General features: G+C 41.4%; 1 protein-coding gene across 7 annotated transcripts in view; it reads right to left on the reverse strand.

The window, feature by feature from the left end:
• MITF (melanocyte inducing transcription factor) overlaps nt 1–23,977 on the reverse strand; it is a 228,601-nt gene that overhangs the window by 35,134 nt on the left and 169,490 nt on the right. The gene's annotated exons all lie outside the window — the stretch shown is intronic.

Consider the following 23,977-nt stretch of genomic DNA (forward strand, 5'->3'; position numbering starts at 1 on the left):
GTGCCCTTCTTCTCGTGCATAATAGCCAAAAATCTGCAACCATCTGTAGGGTAAACATTTTCTAACACATATCTGAAAGAGTTTATTAAGATCAAAACAATAATCTAGAAGAAGGTGTATAACTTATTTCAGTTTTCTTTGGCAAATATAATAGCTTTCTGTTTTGTTTTTAAAAAAGAAACACCTCCTTTAGAAACAACTATAAAATGGTTGTAGAACATAAACAGAAACATTCTGATGATTAAATCCACCAGTTGCAGATTAATTCTTCCCACTTTCATTGGGACATGAGTATTCAACATTTTAATTAAGATCTTAAACTCAACATAAAAAGCAGTTCCACATGAAGTAGTTTCTTTCAAACACAAAAAACACTTCCACAGATGTGTTTGTTTGTTTTCTCTTTTTGGATATGTTTTTAAAGGCATGTATATTAAGCCACCAGTATATTTTCACCTTGTTTCTCATAAGACATTAATAGAGAATACGAAGCTTTTAAACAAAATCAATGATACTCAATACAGTCACTTTTTCCTTGAGAAACACAATTTATTCTTATGAGCTAAGAATAGGAGTCATGGGGAGAATACAGCCATGCACAAGAGGGAAAAAAATCCTACTAATATTTACTCTGTTCAAAACTACATTGGATTACTGCTTATGGCATCAAATAATAAACAACATTAAATAGGAAGACACGTACCAACTGAAAACTGTGTGTCTACTACAATAACACGAAAAGGTGAAACACTCAATTTATGAATTACATTTCAGAGACTGAATAGAAGAATAAAGCTCACCTGATAGTGATTATATTCTAGCATTTCCAGCATAACCACGTTTTAGGTGGCCCCAATCCAACAAGAAACAGTAGACTATTCGTTCCCTCTACTTTCTGTAACTCCAATTCGTAGACTGGCATAGAGAAAGCACTATAAACAAGGTGTCCCGAGACACCACCGGAAACTTCATCACAGCAGCCCTGCTTATAATAACCTAAGCTAATTAGTTATGCATGTAAAAAAAAAAAGTTCACACAAAGGGCTTTTTTTTTTTTTTGGAAGCCCTACAAGTTTGCTCTTAAATATTGATATCAACCGCCCCCCATCCCACCCAGCTTGACGTCCTGCCTTTTTTTCATAAATATAAAAGAACCTTTTTTAAGGGATGAGCTATCAAAGTCAAACTCGCTGTCAGATCAAGGCCAATTCACTATTCATCTTTAGTTCCAGTAGTATTAATAGACAATGCTATTTCTCTTTCAGCAATAGGTTAAGAGCTAGATGCCCTCTTTGGAGAACACTGCCTAAAAGCTACACATGAGACTTTTCTAATGGATGAGTAACTCGGCCCCTTCCAAACACAGAAAGAGTGTCCTTTAGCATGTGGGAGTCCCTGATGAACTTTCGAGTTCAGCAGTCTCATCTTGCATCCAGGTCTCAAGGTGCATCTTATTCTTAGCTGGACAGATAAATAAATTTCCTCCTGACCTTGCATCAGGAAAAGGGGGAGCTATTCGAAATAGAAAAGGAAAAATACATATATCCACAGAGGCACTTTCAAATACATATTTACGTGGAAAATAAGAAATACACATCTCCCCAATTTAGTCCTCAAATTAGGAAGCATAACAATTTTCACTGAAAATCTTTTAATGTAATTCTTGGTGCTAGAGAAGAATACATTTATCATATACACAACTGGTGTATTTGTATATTTGCTCATTTATTCATTCCATTATTTAATGGTATTATGTGCTAAATGCCGTTCCAGGCAAAGAATGCACATTGTGAGCAAGTAGATACAATTGTCAGCTTTATGACACGGAGAGTCTGGGGTGAAGCAAAGGAAGGAAAACACAAACAGATATATATTTAAAATTATGATAATGGCTGATAGGCACTGCTGAAATGGTGAGATATTTTAAGTACAAGAATTTGAAATTTAATAATTTTGTCCAAATGCCCAGGCTAATGAAGTCCTTTAGTTGACAATCTCAAATTCTTTCAAATGACTGATCTAACATGCACAGAAACATTTTAAGTTTCATAAAGGGTCCAGACATGATAATGATGAGGACAATAGACATTACTAAAATAAACATCAAATGAGGGCAATGGGTGTAATGTGCTTATTTCACTATTACACTTAAAAAAGAAAGGGCTGCACATTTAAAAATAAATGTTAATTCACTGGCAGATCCTTATTCTTTAAATGAATCAGAATTTCAGGCTTTAGTAAGGAAAAAAGCAACTTGTTGTCTGTTCAGCACTGTCAGTGAGGTCTTTACTACAACCAGATTGGGATGCTCAGAGTGGGATGCATTGTTTCCCTTTTACTGTCAATATATTTTTAAGTAAGTTAAGAACGGACTGGCTATAAACATTATGGAGAAGACAGAACATCCCCAGACATCACCAATCCAACACCTAAAATAGGTAACATAAAGGAGGTCATGATCTATGGGGTGGTGAGGTCTGTGGCAAACTAGAGTGCACGTGCTTCATGTAAAAAAAAAAAAAAGACAAAAAAACAGCTGACATAATCTGTAATTGACTGCAGCCCTGTGGCAATACCATTCCAGTCGAGTTGGGTTTTTTTTTTTTTTTTTTCAGTTTAGCCTGCAACCTGAACTTGTTTTTTCAATGAAAACTCCCAGATTACGAAAATGACACCTAATTGTTTGATTTTTCATACTGTACAAGACAAATCAAACACACTTGTTGGTTGGACTCAACAGAAACGTGGTCTCTGCTCTACACCGTCCAGAAGGAGAATCTTTCTTTCTATATTCTGGGGCCCAGCAGGAGCACCGAGGTTCTTAGAAATTAGTTCTTCTTCTGAAACATTACTGTCAAATATAGGCCATTCCATTCCTGGTGCTTCTCTGAGAGGCGCATCGTGCCTGGTGGCACAGTCAGCAGAAGAATTAAGTAGTATAAACCTGCGATCACATTCAGATCTCGCAACTTACTACTTATGTGACCTTCGGCACGATATGAACCTTTCCAGGCCTTAGTCACTTCATATGCTCAATGAGGGTGATAACAGAACCTGCCTGCTAGAGGTGTTTTTGGCATTAAATGAAACCACAATTCTACTAGGCTTAGCAATCCATCTCAAACAACCGTTTTCAAATTTTCTTTTTTGCCTTAGGACCCTTTTAAACTCTTAAATTTCTTGTGTTTATGTGGGTTTTATCTGTATTTATCATCTTAAGAATTAAAACTGAGAAAATTTTAAAACCCAAGACAACTCACTAGCATATAGTCTGCTGGGCATGAGAACAAAGACATTGTAACACATTATGTAGCCTCTGTAAAACTCTTCTGTATAGAGTTATCCTTGGAATCCACAGGGATGGGTTTTAGGACCTCTGCAGATGGCAAAATCCAAGGATGCTCAAGTCTCTAATATAAAATGGCACTGTACTCTCTTTGAGAGATGAACATTTATAAAAAGGAAAATAACAGTTTGTTATTATTATAAAAGTATGTTTGACCTGGTGGAATGGCAGGAGTCCTGGAGACCCCCAGGGTTCTGGGATGACACTTTGAGAAGCTCTGATCTACCTGTAGCATTGTATCCAGCCCATCCTGGTCATGCTGTTGCCCACTGTGTTGGTGGTGTACAACAAAGTCACTGTGCGTTTTGCTTGCCTCACACTCAAAACACTAATAACCCTAATTTCTCATAGCATTGCTTTTGTTGTTGTTCAATCGCTAAGTCACGTCCAACTCTTTGTGACCCCAACGACTGCAGCACACCAGGCCTCCCTGTCCCTCACTATCTCTCATAGTTTTCCCAAGTTCACGTCCATTGAATTGGTGATGATATCCAACCATCTTATCCTCTACCGCCCTCTTCTCCTTTTGCCTTCCATCTTTCCCAGCATCAGGGTCTTTTCCAATGAGTCGGCTATTCACACCAGATACCCAAAGTATTGGAGTTTCAACTTCCACAACATTATTATGAGGCTCTATACTATAGTCTTTTGACTGCTTTATTTGGCCACACTGCACAGCATGTGGGATCTTAGTTCCCTGCCCAGGGATCAAACCCTCGCCCCCTACTAGAAGCGTAGAGTCTTAACCACTGGACCATCAGGGAAGTCTCTCCTTTCTCTATAGTAAAAGCCATATAAATGTAACATTCTGTCTTCAACTGTCCTAAACCATAGATTTTTAGTTAGTGATTTCCCTCTCATTCATTTTAAAACTGCCAATGAAAACACATGTGGCATTAAACATCGGTATGATTTCCTGGTAATTTTTGTAGGTTTTTGTCCTTCAAACCAACTGTATTATGGAATTCAGATGCCAAAAATTGGGTATTGTTGAGCAGTTGAGGTGCAGACACAAAATAAAGCTGGAATACTTCTCACTCTATCAAAACACCATATTTTATTGACATAACTTATATTTCACAGAAGTAAGTATGTTAGCTATCTGGGTCAAGGGCAAAAATCCAATGACTTTGAAACTTTTCTTTCCTGTTATTACTACTGTCTTTTTCCCTTTTTCCTTCCTTCATTCAGATCCTGAACTGATAGCAAACAAATGGGAATGAATCACTTTCTAGCTGTCACAGTTTAGTTTCCCCACTTCCCAGGTGACACTGACAGGCTGTTTCCCATCGGTTTCATTCTAAAGAGACCCTGGAGCACATCAGTGTAAGATGGTGCCTGCAGATACCATCAAATTGGCTGACAAAAGAATTCACCGGAGCAAAGAAAAATCCCCATCTGATTGATATCCACTGCACTTCGATTACCTCTACTATTTGTAGATCAGAATAAAAATAAAATTGAGTGAATATTCCCATAATTCTTTTACTTTATAATGGACTTTACTTTTTGAACAAGTCATCAAAGCTTTCAGATTTCTCACTTTGTGTTTAGAGAGAGAGTGTGTTCTTTTGTTCAGTAAGTAAAAGAAATATTAAAATGGATTCAATTAGATGCTATCCACTACCACCCCCAAGGGCTTCCTTGGTAGCTCAGCTGGTAAAGAATCTGCCTGCAACGCAGGAAACCCCGGTTCCATTCCTAGGTTGGGAAGATCCCCTGAAGAAGTGATAGGCTACCCATTCCAGTATTCTTGGGCTTCCCTGGTGGCTCAGACAGTAAAGAAGCCATCTGCAATGAGGGAGACCTGGGTTATATGCCTGGATTGGGAAGATGCCCTGGAGGAGGGCATGGCAACCCACTCTAGTATTCTTGCCCTGAGAATTCCCATGAACAGAGGAGCCTGGCAGGCTACAGTCTATGGAGTCGCGAAGAGTTGGATACGACTGAGTGACTAAGCACACACAGCACAGCACCCCCCAAACCACTATGCTCTTCATACTATTTTTAAAGGACAATGTACAGAGATGGTCACTAATGTAATCATCATCCCTTAGAACATGATGAAACAGAGCACATTCTGAAACAGCTAGCATTCTGAAATGACTCACCCGAAGTCTTGCCCTAGGTCATGTATGAGAGGTGACAAGATTCTTTTCAGTCCCACAATTATAATATTAACATGAATGAAAACAACAGCCCAGAACGCAAGTTCTCATTCAGCAATGTTTTCACTGCAACCTGGACAACCTTCTCCTTAATAAAAAAGAAAGACAACAAGGATACAAATCCTGACCTAAGAGAGAAAACCCAAAACCATATGCAGACAAATGCAAATTTAGAAGAGGATATGGAGAAAAGGAACTCTCCTACACTGTTGGTGGAAATGTAAATTGGTATACACACTACAAACAACAGCATGGAGGTTTCTCCAACAACAACAAAAACCCTAACAACAGAGTGGTAATAAGATCCAGCAAAATTACTCCTGGGCATATATCCAGGAAAAATGGAAACTCTAATTTTAAAAGATACATGCACCCCAAGGTTCATAGTAGCACTATTTACAATAGTCAAGACATGGAAGCAACCTAAATGTCCATCAACAGATGAAGAGATAAAGATGGTGTATATATACACAATGGACTATTACTCAGGCATTCAGTTCAGTTCAGTTCAGTTGTTCAGTCATGTCTGACTCTTTGTGACCCCATGAATTGCAGCACTCCGGGCCTCCCTGTCCATCTCCAACTCCTGGAGTTTACCCAAACTCATGTCCATTGACTTGGTGATGCCATCCAACCATCTCATCCTCTGTCATCCCTTTCTCCTCCTGCCTTCAATCCCTGCATCAGGATCTTTTCAAATGAGTCTGTTCTTTGCATCAGGTGGCCAAAGTATTGGAGTTTCAGCTTCAATATCAGTCCTTCCAATGAACACCCAGGACTGATCTCCTTTAGAATGGACTGGTTGGATCTCCTTGCAGTCCAACGGACTCTCAAGAGTCTTCTCCAACACCACAGTTCAAAAGCATCAATTCTTCGGCACTCAGCTTTCCTTATAGTCCAACTCTCACATCCATACATGACTACTGGAAAAACCACAGCCTTGACTAGATGGGACCTTTGTTGGCAAAGTAATGTCTCTGCTTTTCAATATGCTGTCTAGGTTGGTCATAACTTTCCTTCCAAGCAGTAATCATCTTTTAATTTCATGGTTGCAGTCACCATCTACAGTGGTTTGGAGCCCCACAAAATAAAGTCTGCCACTGTTTCCACTGTTTCCCCATCTATTTGCCATGAAGTGATGGGACCGGATGCCATGATCTTAGTTTTTTGAATGTTGAATTTTAAGCCAACTTTTTCACTCTCCTCTTTCACTTTCATCAAGAAGCTCTTTAGTTCTTCTTCAATTTCTGCCATAAGGGTGGTGTCATCTGCATATCTGAGGTTATTGATATTTCTCCCAGCAATCTTGAAGCTTGTGCTTCATCCAGCCCAACATTTTTCATGATGTACTCTACATATAAGCTAAATAAGTAAATAAGCAGGGTGACAATATACAGCCTTGACGTACTCCTTTTCCTATTTGGAACCAGTTTGTTGTTCCATGTCCAGTTCTAACTGTTGCTTCCTGACCTGCATACAAATTTCTCAAGAGGCAGGTCAGGTGGTTTGGTATTCCCATCTCTTGAAGAATTTTCCACAGTTTATTGTGATCCCACACAGTCAAAGGTTTTGGCATAGTCAATAAAGCAGAAATAGATGTTTTTCTGGAACTCTCTTGCTTTTTCAATGATCCAGCGGATGTTGGCAATTTGATCTCTGGTTCTTCTGCCTTTTCTAAAACCAGCTTGAACATCTGGAAGTTCATGGTTCATGTATTGCTGAGGCCTGGCTTGGAGAATTTTGAGCATTACTTTACTAGCATGTGAGATGAGTGCAATTGTGCGATAGTTTGAACATTCCTTGGCATTGCCCTTCTTTGTGATTGGAATGAAAACTGACCTTTTCCAGTCCTGTGGCCACTGCTGAGTTCTCCAAATTTGCTGGCATACTGAGTGCAGCACTCTCACAGCATCATCTTTTAGGATTTGAAATAGCTCAACTGGAATTCCATCACCTCCACTAGCTTTGTTCATAGTGATGCTTCTAAGGCCCACTTAACTTCACATTCCAGGATGTTTAGCTCTAGGTGAGTGATCACACCATCACGATTATCTGGGTCATGAAGGTCTTTTTGTACAGTTCCTCTGTGTATTCTTGCCACCTCTTCTTAATACCTTCTGCTTCTGTTAGGTCCATACCATTTCTATCCTTTATTGAGCCCATCTTTGCATGAAATGTTCCCTTAGATTCTCTAATTTTCTTGAAGAGATCTCTAGTCTTTCCCATTCTATTTTTTCCTCTATTTCTTTGCACTGATCACTGAGCCACTCAGGCATTACAAAGAATAATATAATGCCACAGCCAGCAATATGGATGGACCTAGAGTTTATCATACTAAGTAAGTTGAGAAAGACAAACACCATATAGTATCAGTTACACGTGCTAAGCCACTTCAGTCATGCCTGACTCTGTGTGACCCCATGGACTATAGCCTGCTAGGCTCCTCTGTCCACAGGATTCTCCAGGCAAGAACACTGGAGTAGGTTGCCACTTCCTCCTCCAGGGGATCTTCCCAAACCAGGGACTGAACCCACGTCTCTTACATTTCTTGCATTGGCAGGTGGGCTCTTTACCACTAGCACCACCTGGGAAGCTATTATCACTTATATAAGGAATCTAAAAAAAAAAAGATACAAATGAGCATATTTAAAGACAGAAAACAGATTCTGAGACATGGGAAACAAACTTATGGTTTTCCAAAAAGAAAAGCAAGGGTTGGGGGGCATAAATCAAGAGTTTGGGATTAACAGAAACACACAACTATACATGAAACAGATAAACAACAAAGTCTGATTGGATAGCACAGGGAACTATATTCAATATCTTGTAATAACCTATAATGGAACAGAATTTAAAAGAGAATATACACATATATTGGAGAAGGCAATGGCACCCCACTCCAGTACTCTTTGCCTGGAAAATCCCATGGACAGAGGAGCCTGGTGGGCTGCTGTCTATGGGGTCACACAGAGTCGGACACGACTGAAGTGACTTAACAGCAGCAGCATACACATATATTCTTTTTCAGATTTTTCTTTCTTGTACAGCTGAAACTAATACAGCACTGTAAATCAACTATGCTTCAATTTTTTAAAAATCATATGCAAAAAAAAAAAAAAGATCAGTACTTAAATAAGTGACTACAGTTGATATAGCCAAGTCTTCTTCCCTATCACAGAGATCTGCCCACCAGCCCAATTAGGCCTGCTCTCTGCTTTTGCATGGCCTAAACACTAAGAATAGATTTTTACAGTTTTAACTGGCTGAAAATCATGAAAAGAAGAATGATATTTCATGATACATGAGAATTTTATGAAATCCAAATTTCAATGTCCATAAATAAAGTTTGCTTGGCACACAGCCCCGTCCATTCGTTGACATGTTGTCCATGGCTGCTCCCACACTATAGCAGCGGAGCCCACGTGGCTCCTAGCCTAAAATATCTACTATCTGGGTTTTTAGAGAAAATGTCAATCCTTGCTCTGTAAAGTTTTACCAATCTAGAATTCAGTTTTCCTACTATGTTGAAGCTTCAGCAAGATTTGAAGAATGAGGTGATTTTTTTTTCAAAAGAGAAATACAATATGTATAAATAATTTTATAATTGTTTTTCCAAATAACTGGACAAACGAACAGAGGATATGCTTAATTATCCCTATTTTAAAGGCTGTAAAACAAAAACAAACTCTAAAAGGAAAAGTGAAAAGGCTCACCAGGGTTAGAAAACAAACTCAGGGCCCTGCCTCCTGTGTCCAGTAACAAATGATGGAACCCCTTCACTGCTGATCAATTTCCATCAAGGATTTGAACTGAGTAAAGAGACAAAGATAAACCTACATCCAGAAGTGTACTCCCATATCTTATGCATGCAAAAATATGCATGAATTTATATTGTATTGTTTTTGATCTGCACAGTTTAACACCACTTCCTGTCTTACTACTCTGTTGCTGCTGCTGCTAAGTCGCTTCAGTTGTGTCCAACTCTGTGCGACGCCACAGACGGCAGCTCACCAGGCTCTCTGAATTCAGACGGATGTGTAGTAAATGTGCACATGAGGAACGGCGAGCAAATCTATTTTTCTAAAACTGTGATGTTGTAATAGAATAAAGTGGACTGCCCTATTAAAAGTTCCTAGCAAGCTTCTTATCCTAAACCAATGACCTATAAAATAAAGGACTTACTCTAAACTGCAAAGTGGGCATGCTTGGTATTTAGGAAAAACAATATTCAGCAGTCTTAAAAAAAAAAAATAAAAAGGAAGTATTACTGTAAGAAAACTCATAGTATATATATTATTTTTTCTCTCTCAGACTAAAATAAACCCAAGGTCTGAGTATTAAAAGAACATCAAGTGTTTATCTCAGCCAAATAGAAATATGAGAGATTAAAGGGTGGCAGCCATCTGCCTGCAGAGTATGAATAATCCCAGGTTAAAAACACCACTTACAGAATCAAATTTCTATAAGAGAAGCAGCAAGACCCAATAAACTTAATCCATTACTCACTTTAAAGAAAAACCATGTATTTACATTCTGAGGACCATATAAATCACGATGCACAGTTATATCATATTAAATATAGCAGGATTTTTTTTTTTTAAAACACAGAAAACAGAATTAGCATTAATTCAATCAAAACTGTATATCATGTACCTGATGCTGTGCATTTTATATTCACTCCTGCTGCTGCTGCTGCTGCTAAGTCGCTTCAGTTATGTCTGACTCTGTGCGACCCCAGAGACGGCAGCCCACCAGGCTCCCCCGTCCCTGGGATTCTCCAGGCAAGAACACTGGAGCGGGTTGCCATTTTCTTCTCCAATGCAGCAAAGTAAAAAGTGAAAGTGGAGTCGGACCAGCGACCCCGTGGACTGCAGCCTACCAGGCTCCTCCGTCCATGGGATTTTCCAGGCAAGAGTACTGGAGTGGGGTGCCATTGCCTTCTCCAATATTCACTCCTAGCTCAGGTCAATTTAAAATAAAGCTCAGAAATCACTTGGATAGCTTATAAAGTATTCTTGAAAGCTTCTTCTCACAATTTTTTAAAATCATATGATGACAACTGATTACATACAGAAGGAACTATAGACTCTTCAGATTTTCATAGGTTTAACCTCTTATATTGAATTGCTGCTATTCAGAGTATACCCAATTGTCCTCTTCCAAACACAAAAATAGGGTTGAGTGCAAGTCTTCATGTCTAAATAAATCATTTAGGATCTTGTTAAATGCTGTGTGATTCTGTAGGTCTGGGGTAGGGCCCAGGATCCTGCATTTCTAATAAGCTCCCAGGGGAAGTCTACCCTGCTGGTCAATAAATCACACCACCCTCTGAGTGCAAGGCTTTAACACATTTTTACCTCAACTTCTGCTCCCATCAAAAGAGTTATATCTTCACCATTCACTCACCAAATACTATCTACCAGCCAGATACCAGGCAACTGTCTTCGTTAGACACAGGCTGTTCAGGGGCAAGCCTCACCCAGAAGGTGACATGTAAGTATAGGTCTATAGTTGGGGAAAGAGAATGAGCTAGGAGATGGGTGGAAAGAGCAATCCAGCAAAGTACAAAAGTCCTGGGTGTGAACAAGCCTCTCCTGTTCAGGGAAGAGTAAGGAGGCTCTTCACACACACTCTCCTTGGCTGCTTCTTGACAGGGTTTGACACTTGCCTGGGTTTTCTCCTGCCCTGCCTCTTTCATCATTTCTTCCCAGTGGCCTTTGCTAGTTTTCTCCTCTTCTCTCCTTCTTAAATGTCAGAGCACCCTAGGGTTCAGAGCTTGACTTCCTCTCTCTGCAAGCACAGCCCTGATGAAGATCCAGGCTCCTGGATTTAAACACCTGGTTCAGATGTCCTGAACTCCACAGTCACCTCCACCAGCCTACTCCATTGGGAGGACTGAAGACATCCTCCCCTCCTGCCACACTCTTCTCCATCTTAGTAGATGGCAATCGCATTCTTCCATTACGTTGAAATGTATGAAATTAAATTAAATTAAATAACCTTCATCTGGTTCAACCCAGTTGCTCATTTCCAAAACTGTGGTCAACTTCATCATCTTCAATTCATTTCTTTCCTTCACACCCTACATCCAATCCATCAAGAGGCACTGGTTTTCTTTTTAGGATATATCCCAAATGTAACTAATTTTCATCATCTCTACTGTTACCACTTTAACAAAGTCAGTTCAGTTCAGTTCAGTCGCTCAGTCGTGTCCGACTCTCTGTGACCCCATGAATCGCTGCACGCCAGGCCTCCCTGTCCATCACCAACTCCCGGAGTTCACTCAGATTCAGGTCCATCGAGTCAGTGATGCCATCCAGCCATTTCATCCTCTGTCATCCCCTTCTCCTCCTGCCCCCAATCCCTCCCAGCATCAGAGTCTTTCCCAGTGAGTCAACTCTTCGCATGAGGTGGCCAAAGTACTGGAGTTTCAGCTTTAGCATCATTCCTTCCAAAGAAATCCCAGGGCTGATCTCCTTTAGAATGGACTGGTTGGATCTCCTTGCAGTCCAAGGGACTCTCAAGAGTCTTCTCCAACACCACAGTTCAAAAGCATCAATTCTTCGGCGTTCAGCCTTCTTCACAGTCCAACTCTCACATCCATACATGACCACAGGAAAAACCATAGCCTTGACCAGATAGACCTTTGTTGGCAAAGTAATGTCTCTGCTTTTCAATATGCTATCTAGGTTGGTCATAAGTTTTCTTCCAAGGAGTAAGCGTCTTTTAATTTCATGGCTGCAGTCACCATCTGCAGTGATTTTGGAGCCCCCAAAAATCAAGTCTGACACTGTTTCCACTGTTTCCCCATCTATTTCCCATGAAGTGATGGGACCGGATGCCATGATCTTCATTTTCTGAATGTTGAGTTTTAAGCCAACTTTTCACTCTCCTCTTTCACCTTTAACAAGGTAAAACACCCTAAAATTGATGTTTTAACAAGCTCTCATCACTTTAACAAGGCCATCATCATTTCACATTTGGGTGACTGAAAAGCCTCTTGACTCTTCCACCTACTATGTGCTCTCTTGCAGCCTATGTTCAATATACTGTGTGATCCTTGTAAAACATGTCAGATCATACCACTCCTGTGCACAAAGAACCCCTCTCCAATGGCTCCCTATTTATCTCTGAGGAAAATAAAACTCCTTACAATGGCCTGCCTGCTGCTAACCCTAATCCTAACCCTAAGTCACTTCAATCATGTCCGACTCTGTGCGACCCCATAGACGGCAGCCCACCAGGCTCCCCCGACCCTGGGATTCTCCAGGCAAGAACACTGGAGTGGGTTGCCTTTTACTTCTCCAGTGCATGAAAGTGAAAAGTGAAAGTGAAGTTGCTCAGTCGTGTCCGACCCTCAGCGACCCCATGGACAGCAGCCTTCCAGGCTCCGCCATCCATGGGATTTTCCAGGCAAGAGTACTGGAGTGGGGTGCCATTGGCCTACAAGTCCCTAAACCAGAGCTGTCCATGGGCTTGTTAGATATGCTCATTCTTGGGCTCCACACCAGAACTGATGCATCAGTATTTCTGAGTGAAGATCACAATTAATGTTTTAACAAGCTCTCCAGGTAGATTCTTATCCACAACAAAGTTTGAAGACTCCAGCCCACTGTGCCCACCTCCCCTTCCATCCCGAGGTCATTTCTCTCTGATCTTATCTCCCATAACCATCCTAAGCACTTAGAAACCCCAATCCCCTCCCCACCAGTGACCCCCACCCACCCCTATTCTGTTCTCTGTGTCCAGAACATGGCCTGGCACATAGTAGGAGCTCAGCAAATATGTAGAGAATTGATGACTGAGTGGAGGCAGTGGGGCTGAAATGCATGGATGAGGGGAGAGACTAGAAAACTAAGGACAAAGGGTATCAGACTGTTTAGGGCCTTGGACAGGTTAGAGGTTAGGGTCCTGACAGATTCTGGAAATGTCCTGAAGGAATGGAGAAGTGGCAGACTGACTTTCTTCTTGACTAATTCAGAAAACCCTGGAGGAAATGTCTCCAAGCCAGGCAGATGATTCACAGTGCACCTCCCAATCTGAGTTACAAAACTTCCTTTTCTGTGAGGGCAGACCCAAAGACTGCCAACTCTTATAGCTCTTATTCATGATGCTTAGGGCCCTGAGGATCTAACACACATGGCTAAGAGCCTGGACATTTGTCTCTATCTCTAGCTTCCCTCATAGCTCAGTTGGTAAAGAATCCACCTGCAATGCAGGAGACCCCAGTTCGATTCCTGGGTCAGGAAGAGCCACTGGAGTAGGGACAGGTTACCCACTCCAGTATTCTTGGGTGTCCCTTGTGGCTCATCTGGTAAACAATCTGTCTGCAATGTGGGAGACCTGGGTTCAATCCCTGGGTTGGGAAGATCCCTTGAAGAAGGGAAAGGTTACCCATTGCAGTATTCTGGCCTGGAGAATTCCATGCACGGTATAGTCCATGGGGTCGGAAAGAGTTGGACATGACTGAGTGACTTTCACTACACTGTAGACCTCTTGATAAGTCACAATTAAAGCAGAAGTCCTCAAGCTGGTGGCCCATAGGCACAGTCCACAGGTATGGCTTAATGGCCTACAGAGTGTTCAATTAAAAATTAGGAGTTCTCATACTAAAATTTGGATGTCTGGTTTCTCTCAATACAAAGACCTAGCAACAATGAACAACCACCCAGTGGGCCAGTAGGGGGCGGAGCTGAGAAGCAGCTGCCTTCCTTTGATGTGACTCTCGCTCTTCATTTTGCCACATTCTTGTTCAGTCACTAAGTTGCGTCCACCTCTATGTGACCTCACGGACTGCAGCACACCAGGCTTCCCTGTCCTTCACTATCTCCCGGAGCTTGTTCAAACGCATGTCCATTAAGTCGACAATGCCATCCAACTATCTCATTCTCTGTTGCCCCCTTCTCCTGCCTTCAATCCTATTCCCAGCATCAGGGTCTTTTCTAATGAGTCAGCTCTTCGCATCAGGTGGACAAAGTACTGGAGCTTCAGCTTCAGCATCAGTCCTTCCAGTGAACATTCAGGGTTGATTTCCTTTAGGATTGACTAGTTTAATCTCCCTGCTGTCTAAGAGACTCTCAAGAGTCTTCTCCAGCACCATAGTTCGAAAGCATCAATTCTTCAGCACTCAGCCTTTGTTATGGTCCAACTCTCACATCCCATACATGACCACTGGAAAAACCACAGGCTTGCCTATATGGACATTTGTCAGCAAAGTGATGTCTCTGCTTTTTAATATGCTATCTAGGTTTGTAATAGCTTTTTTCCAAGGAGCAAGCATCTTTTAATTCTGTGGTTGCAGTCACCATCTGCAGTGATTTTGGAGTCCAAGAAAATAAAATCTGTCACTGCTTCTCCTTTCTTCTCATCTATTTTTTGTGAAGTAATGGACAAGATGCCATGATCTTCATTTTTTGAATGTTGAGCTTTAAGCCAGATTTTTCACTCTCCTCTTTCATTTTCATCAAGAGGCTCTTTAGTTTCTCCTCGCTTTCTGCCATTAGAGCACTATCATCTGCATATCTGAGGTTGCTGATATTTCTCCCAGCAATCTTGATTCCAGTTTGTGATTCATCCAGCCCAGCATTTCACATGATGTGTTCTGCATATAAGCAGGGTGACAATATAAAATCTTGACATACTCCTTTCCCAATTTGGAACCAGTCTGTTGCTCTATGTCCAGCTCTAACTGTTGCTTCTTGACCTGCATACAGGTTTCTCAGGAAGCAGGTAAGGCGGTCTGGTATTCCCATATCTTTAAGAATTTTCCACAGTTTGCTGTGATCCACACAGTCAAAGGCTTTCAGGTATTCAGTGAAGCACAAGTAGATGTTTTTCTGGAATTCCATTGCTTTTTCTATAGTCCAACATATGTTGGCAATTTGATCTCTGGTTATCACTCCTTATTCTGATACTTAAAACGGCCCTGATCTACTCATTAATTTGCTTGGCTCCTGAAGGCATTTAAATTGGTAAACTGCCTTAGCCTTTCACATTCCATATTCCAGGAGGTAGTTCCAAATCCGATGAAATGATGGTAGCATAAGTGGGACTAGAATACACTAAATAAACAATCTCATATGATACAGGTGAGAAAATGAATTGATACTAAGTTTTTAAAAGTACATGCTCATCTAGCAATTCACACTTTACACAACTTTTCTAAGGTAATCATCAGATATAAGGGCAAAGATTTAAGAACACAGAGGTCCAGCAGAGCATTACCTAAAAAAGAAGACCTTAGGACCCACTGCTTATTTTTGGAAATAAAGTTTTAGTGGGACATAGCCACACTTATTAATTTACATATAGTGTACAACTGTTTTCAAACTATTACAATACTAGACTGCAGTTGGGTAATAGACCTCACATCCTCCAAAGCATACAGTATTTACTACCTGGCCCTTTAAAGAAAGTGTGCCAACCACTACTCTCAAATAACAAAATATGGGAAATTAATATCAATACAAAGCAATGCATTCAAGTAATCATGAGGAAGCTATATGAGTTCAAGGTTCCTCAACCTCAGCACTATTGACCCTATGGCCAAGTACTTCTTTGTTGCGGGGTTGTATGTGTATTACAGGGTATTTAGCAACATCCTTGGCCTCTGCCCAGTGTATGCCAATGGAACGATTTCCTCAACACTGGTTGTAACATTCAAAAATGTCTCCAGACATTCTAAATGTCCTTAGGGTGAGGGGAGGGAATTGCCCTCAAATAGATGGACACAATATAGACAGTGAAATGTGTCTATAAAACTATTTAATGAGAGGAAAAGTTTATCATATAAGTAGGAACACAAAGGAGAAGGCAATGGCACCCCACTCCAGTACTCTTGCCTGGAAAATCCCATGGACAGAGGAGCCTGGTGGGCTGCAGTCCATGGGCTCGCTGGGAGTCGGGCACGACTGGGCGACTTCACTTTCACTTTTCACTTTCATGCATTGGAGAAGGAAATGGCAACCCACTCCAGTGTTCTTGCCTGGAGAATCCCAGGGACGGGGGAGCCTGGTGGGCTGCCGTCTATGGGGCCGCACACAGTCGGACACGACTGAAGCGACTTAGCAGCAGCAGCAGCAGCAGGAACACAAAACAAGTTAGAATCACTACCTACTCTGTGACCCTAAACTGAATTAAAAATGCTTTCATTACATATGCACACACACACACAAACCAGTTACAAATCATTCAGCAAAAATCTTCATCATGACTATCTCAGGATGATTAAAGTATAGATGACTGTTATCTTATTGGTTCTTTTAAATATTTTCTATTATGTCACAAAGAGTCAGACACGACTTTGCAACTGAACAACAACAATAATGTATACGAGGCTAATTTTGTAATTAAGAAAAAAAATCTATAAATTCCACAAAAATTAAAGTTTGTGGATGTGGACAAATAAAAATATATTCAGGCAGAATTTCACCACTAAAAATTTTGAAAACCAGAAATAAACTCATGAAGGCATTATGTAATGATGAAATCTGCCTCATTTCAATTTTTTTTTCTTTAAATACTAGATTAGATTAAGAAGACCCTGCTACTTTTGAAATTTTTGGTCTAACAATCAAGCCCAGACTGTTTCAGTTTGTACAATGTCTGACACATTTTTACGGTTTTCTAAAGGGCTGCAATTACGTGACTGCGTGGTGTTCTTATAATAAGAGCTCATTGTAAGGACTGTCCAGCTGCCCCCACCCCAATGGGAGTTGTGAGTGCTGCCTTCCACGTGTTATAACTTTTTTTTATGCCCCAGTTTAGCACTGCCTCCAAATCGCAGACGCCTTTTTGTTTCAGCATTTCTCCCCCCAAATGCCCCTATTGTTTGCAGTTTATCGGGTATTAGAGATCATTACGGCACAAGCGGCAAAACTCTTTTTCAGAAGGACAGACACTCTTTAAGAAACTGGCAGTGGTTAAGTTTGACAGAGATGAAAACATTGCCCTAGGCCTAAGCAAAAGGTCAGCCAGAAATGCGAGCTGAACGCTGCCGGTTTGAAGGTCAAGTCCACACGAGCTGAAAGCTGGCAAAAAGCAGCCGCCTCATAATAACACGGACTTCAGGGCCTGGATCATGAGACCAAGGAGGTCCTCCCAGTTTTTGAGGAAATGCACTGTCTTGGGCAATTCCTAAGACCTCTTGTACACATTATGTGATAAGCGAATTCCAGTCTGAATGAACAACTCCAACAATTGATAGCAGCAGCTCACAAGTACTTTCTGACCGAGAGTTTTACGTGCCGGTGCGTTGTAACGACCCCACCCAACAATCCAGCCATTCGTTCAACTAGCATTTACGGAGGCTCAGAGGATAAAGCAGCCACGAAGGCAGAACTTCTGACCCCACAAAAGCCATACTGAAGCTGGGGAAGCAGAGACAAACACGATGGCAACAAGTCAACAAAGAAAGAAGAACTTCACACAGCGACACAAGTGCAGAGCAGAACAGATAAAGTAAGCCACTGGGAGAAAAGAAGGCTACTCTGCAGTGGGGACATTCCAGCTGAAACTCAAATGATGGGAAGGAACCAGGTATGTTGAGAGTCAGAGGCACTTAGACCCTGAGCCGGAAGTAGCGTGGCATCTTGGAAGAATAACATCAATAACCAAGACCGAGGGGCTGGAACAGTGACCAGGTCAGCACACAAACTGAGAGAGGTGGTCGGGGCCAGATACTGTAGAGCTTAGTAAGCCTCAGAAAGGAATCTGATTTTTCTTCTCTGCTACTTATAAGAAGGTTTGGGGAGATTTTAGGCACAGAAGTGACAAGACTTGAACATTTGTAAAATATCATCCTTGCGGTTACATGAATGTAAAGGAAGAGTGGACACAGGAGGAATAATCAGGAGGCTCCTATACGTACAGAGCTTCTTGATGAAGGTGAAAGAGGAGAGTGAAAAAGTTGGCTTAAAACTCAACATTCAGAAAACTAAGATCATGGCATCCAGTCCCATCACTTCATGGCAAATAGAAGGGGAAACAGTGGAAACAGTGACAGACTTTATTTTGGGGGGCTCCAAAATTACTGCAGATGGTGACTGCAGCCATGAAATTAAAAGATGCTTGCTCCTTGGAAGAAAAGTTATGACCAAACTAGACAGCACATTAAAAAGCAGAGACATTAATTTGCCAACAAAGGTCTGTCTAGAGTTGGACTATGAAGAAAGCTGAGTGCCAAAGAATTGATGCTTTTGAACTGTGGTGTTGGAGAAGACTCTTGAGAATCCCCTTGGACTGCAAGGAGTTCCAACCAGTGCATCCTAAAGGAAATCAGTCCTGAATATTCATTGGAAGGACTGATGTTGAAGCTGAAACTCCAATATTTTGGCCACCTGATGTGAAGAATGGACTCATTTGAAAAGACCCTGATGCTGGGAAAGATTGAAGGTGGGAGGAGTAGGGCATGACAGAGGATGAGATGGTTGGATGGCATCACCGACTCAATGGACATGAGTTTGAGTAAGCTCCGGGAGTTAGTGATGGACAGGGAAGCCTGGCATGCTGCAGTCCATGGGGCTGCAAAAAGTCGGACACGACTGAGCGACTGAACTGAACACCTACAACAACAAAGAGCTACATGTCAGACTTCCCAGGTGCCTCACGGGTAAAGAATCTGCCTGCCAATGCCACAGACATAGGTTCAATTCCTGGGTCAGGAAGATCCCCTGGAGAAGGAAATGGCAACCCACTCTAGTATTCTTGTCTGGGAAATCCCACAGATGGAGGAGTCTGGCGGGCTACAGTCCATGGGATCGCAAAAGAGCCAGATGTGACTTAGCGAATTTACTACAACAGTAGCTACCTATAGTTGATGATGCCCTGGACTCACTTATTAGTATACAGTTGGATATGAGATATATGAGCTGATACCTCTTGTCTCCAGTTGCTTCTTGGCTTCCATAAAATCTCAGAATAAAGAACTTTCTTACACAATGCTACGAAAGGTCTCATATCAACAATGAAAGTAATTATACATGGGTACATGGTTGCAGAATACCCCATGTACACCTCCTTGGAACACACAAGCTAATGTATGGCCAACTGTCAGAGTGCAATGGAGAAAGTGGCCTTGTCTTATATCTGGCTAAAATCTCAGAGAGATTCAACCTCAAATCCTAAGCAAGTTGCTTAAATGCTGTGAACCTCAGTTTTTCTATCTATAAAATGGGTTCACAAATACTACCTACCTAGTAGTTGATCATTTTGTTGATTAGTTTAAGTGATAAAATGTATGAAAAGTGCTTAATGTAGTAAATGATCAATAAATTAATAATGCCCTCCATTATTATTAGTCCTGGATTTTTTGTTTTCACATTCAAGTAGATCAGTGTTAGATCATTCAACTCATCTGGCTCAAAAAAAAAAAGAAAGAAGGAAGGAAAGAAAAAGCCACCCTGAAGGAGAAGTGAAGTGTGAGTCACTCAGTTATGTCCAATTTTGTGATCCCATGGACTGTAGCCCACCAGGCTCCTCTGTCCATGGGATTCTCCAGGCAAGAATACTGGAGTGGGTTGCCATTCCCTTCTTCAGGTGGAGAGGGCAAAAAGGAGGGGGCAGTCCAGCCTCTTTCAGGTATCCTTTTATCTTTTTCTGATTCAAATATCACTGATAGCTGCTAACTGCTAAGTTGCTTCAGTCGTTTCTGACTCTGTGCGACCCCACAGACGGCAGCCCACCAGGCTCCCCCGTCCCTGGGATCCTCCAGGCCAAAGGTAAGATTAAAAGAGAAAAAACAAGAATCTGGGAGCACTGGACATTTGCTGACTGAAGTATCATTCAGAAGGCTCTGTGAAATCTTTTTTTCTCTCCCACTTCCAAAGGAGTTAGCTCAAGTACTCATTCTTAATTGGGGCCTCAGCAAAAGTGGAAACCCCTAAACATTGTATGAAAACTTTTGGCTATGATTTTTTTAGAAGAGGTCTAGCAAGAAAACATATAAAGATGAAATTACATATATAATTTGCAGGTAAGAAGGAGATATATACAGAAAACAAGATGACTCATTAGTTGAAAACTGTTGAAGCTAAGTGGTGAGTATATGAGGGGCTCATTATATTATTCTCTGCTTTTATTTAAGCTTGAATCAATCTATCTGCATTCATACAGCACAAAGAAATGTACATACCTGATACATCATTTGTATTCATTTTCTATAAAAAGAAAAGTCCTATGGTAGCGTATTTACTAAGCAAGCACTTGGTCAATCTATTGATCAATCTGGTATACCACAAGCTTAAATGTCTGCTTTTTTGCTTGCCATTCTGGATCTTCGCCTGAAGCTTTCTTCTAAGGGAGCTAACTCTACATTCAATGAATAGATCATGGATTCAACGTGAACCAGTCATTCCTCTGTAGTGCTGTCATCCTGAGCACCTCTGAGAGAAACATTTTAACAGAGTAAGCTGGATCTGCCTGTGTACTATTCTCACTGATATATATTTTAGCCAAAAATGAAATATTTTAAAATTAACCTGTGTGTGTGCTCAGTTGTGACTGACTCTTTGTGACCCCATGGCCTGTAGTCTGCTGGGCTCCTCTGTCCATGGGATTTTCCAGGCACGAATACTGCAATGGGTTGCCATTTCCTCCTCCAGAGGATCTTCTCTTGACTTGTGCAGAGGGAATAAAACTCAAACCATACCCTTTTCAGTCAAACTTAGGACTACCTCTTTCAAACCAAATGGCCAATGGTCTACATTTGTGTCATAGGAAAAAAAAAAAAAAAAACAGTCAACTAAAACTTGAACCACAAAACCAATAATGTAACCGAGATAGCCCAATGTGAATTTCTTTGGGTGACAAAATAACGGATAAAATGGATAAGGAGGAAAGGGACAAAATACCTTCTTTCAAGAACAGAAATGGGAATTTTGAAAAGAGGAAAGAATATGAGAATATTACTGGGGTTTCTCATAACAAAGAAAAACTATTAAAAAGTGAAAATGAAGTAATTATTGAGCACCCATACATGGTAGTTTGGTCACTAAGTTGTATCTGAATCTTGTGGCCCCAAGGACTTTGTCCACGGGATTTCCCAGGCAAGAATACTGGAGTGGGTTGCCATTTCCTTCTCCAGGGGATCTTTCCAACCCAACGATCGAACCTATGTCTCCTATATTGCAGGTGGATTCTTTACCAACTGAGCCACCCAAGAAGCCCTATATATCCAAGCCCTATCTGTATACCACATATATACCAGGGAGCATTCATATACCAGGTAATTCTCCTAAAATTTTTCAACAGATTTCCTTATTTAATCTTCACTACAACCCTATGAGATAAGGGCTGTTATTATTCCTGTTTTAGGGATAACGGCTACCCACTCCAGTATTCTGGCCTGGAGAATTCCATGGACTGTATAGTCCACGGGGTCACAAAGAGTCGGACTCAACTGATCACCTTTCACTTCACTTAGGGATGAGAAATCTGAGGCTGACTCCCAACACTACACTAAATACTACTATGTGATGAGTTATCTGCAGAATTTATATTTCAGCATAGTAGCACTGATTGTGAAACTGTAGCTTTGTAGTATGCTTTTCTCTTGAAAACCTGATTTCACACTTTCATTATAAATAAGCCTCTCTTTAACATAGCCTGCATGGACGCTAGGCCAATGTTCGACCTGATTCCTAAGTGAACAGAATGAAAACTGAATTTTACAACATAGAGTCAAAGGGAAAATTTCTTATGGGAAAGCTGCCTCAGTATTTGGAATAATTTAAAGGTTGATGCTGCTTCCTTTCCTTCTTCCTTTTCTGGTGGGAGGTGGGGGGATGTGTGCGGAAACGGGGGAGGAGGGGTTGGCAGGCAAACAGAATCTTTCAGACTCAAAAGGAATTTTTGTTAATCAAAAGCATCTGTATCATGGGATTTTTAAAGGAAAGGTTAAAACAGTGTACAGTATAGTGACTGATGTCTTTTATAAGAAAGAAAATGAACCACTGTTATCACTGAAATGCCAGTTGCCATATACCTAATTATAAACCAGTATCGGGAAAAAAAAAAGTTAGGGAAGAGAAGTGCAGATTACTCTTTGATTACATGACCCAATGTACTATCTGGTTTGGAAGAAAAAAAAAATGAAAGGCAATGGGTTAGTCAGTTCCCCAAAGTCTGTATCTTACATGTAGTAGAGAGAAAGAGGGACCTATCCCAATGTGAAAGCAACCCCCTCATTCCTCTCCTCACCTTACAAACTGAGGGTTAGGGTGGGGACGGAGGAAAGGGAAACCCACACACAAATGTACACATTTTTAGATGGTCCAACCCTTTATAACGGTGGTTTTCAACCAGAGGTGATTTTTCCTTTCGAGGAACATTCGGGAATGTCTGGAGACATGCTTAGCTGTCACAGCTGGATGGGGGTGGCTGCTACTGGCATCTTATAGGTAGAGACCAGGATGATGCTAAACATGCTGCAGCATGCACGGCAGCCCTTCACAACAGGGAATGACCCGGCCCCAGTCCCGACACTGGAGAAGCCCTACGCCAACAGATGCTGTGTCGATTCACCACCCCAAACCTCTGAGGGTAGATTTCCTTAAAAAAAGGCAGCAAAACCAGTCAAGCCAAAGGAATAGTGTAGATATGTCATAAACAATTGATGAGCTTTCTTCGTGTATCTGAGTTTCAAGCATGCATGGGTACTAAGTTGCTTTAATTGTGTCCAACTCTGTGATCCTACAGACTATACCCCTCCAGGCTCCTCTGTCCATGAGATTCTCCAGGCAAGAATCCTGGAGTGGGTTGCCATGCTCTCCTCCAGGGGATCTTCCCAACCCAGGGATCAAACCCATGTTTCCTATGTCTCCTGCGTTGGCAGGCAGGTTCTTTACCACTAGTGCCACCTGGGAAGTCCATCTGAGTTTCAAAGTCAACAGTTATTTTACGTCTGGTCTTAACGAAGAGCTGACTCATTGGAAAAGACCCTGATGCTGGGGGGGACTGGACTGGGTGGGATAGGGGGGAGGAGAAGGGAACAACAGAGTATGAGATGGCTGGATGGCATCACCGACTCGATGGACATGAGTTTGAGTGAACTCCGGGAGTTGGTGATGGACAGGGAGGCCTGGCGTGCTGCAGCCCATGGGGTTGCAGAGAGTCAGACATGACTGAGTGACTGAACTGAACATGTAAAGGACACTTTCAGTTAAATGGAAGGAGGAAGAAATGCTATCATCTCTGTGAAGAACTTAATTCACAATCTGAGATTTGAGCTCTAGACAGTAACGGGGTGGGGTGGGGAGGGAAAGGTAAAATGAGAACTATCAATATCACACAATAATGATCAACTATGCCCGAAAACTACACAGAATGGAGATAAACATTTGTAATGATTCAAAAAGCACACCGGAAACTTGCTTAGGCATCTCTGAGCGCACTGGCCACTGTGAGTACATTGGCAATATCACTTAAAAGTCTTTTTCTACCTGATAAATAGTAAAGGAACATTACC

Source organism: Bos mutus, chromosome 22 (genome assembly GCF_027580195.1).
Source record: "Bos mutus isolate GX-2022 chromosome 22, NWIPB_WYAK_1.1, whole genome shotgun sequence".
Lineage (NCBI taxonomy): Eukaryota > Metazoa > Chordata > Mammalia > Artiodactyla > Bovidae > Bos > Bos mutus.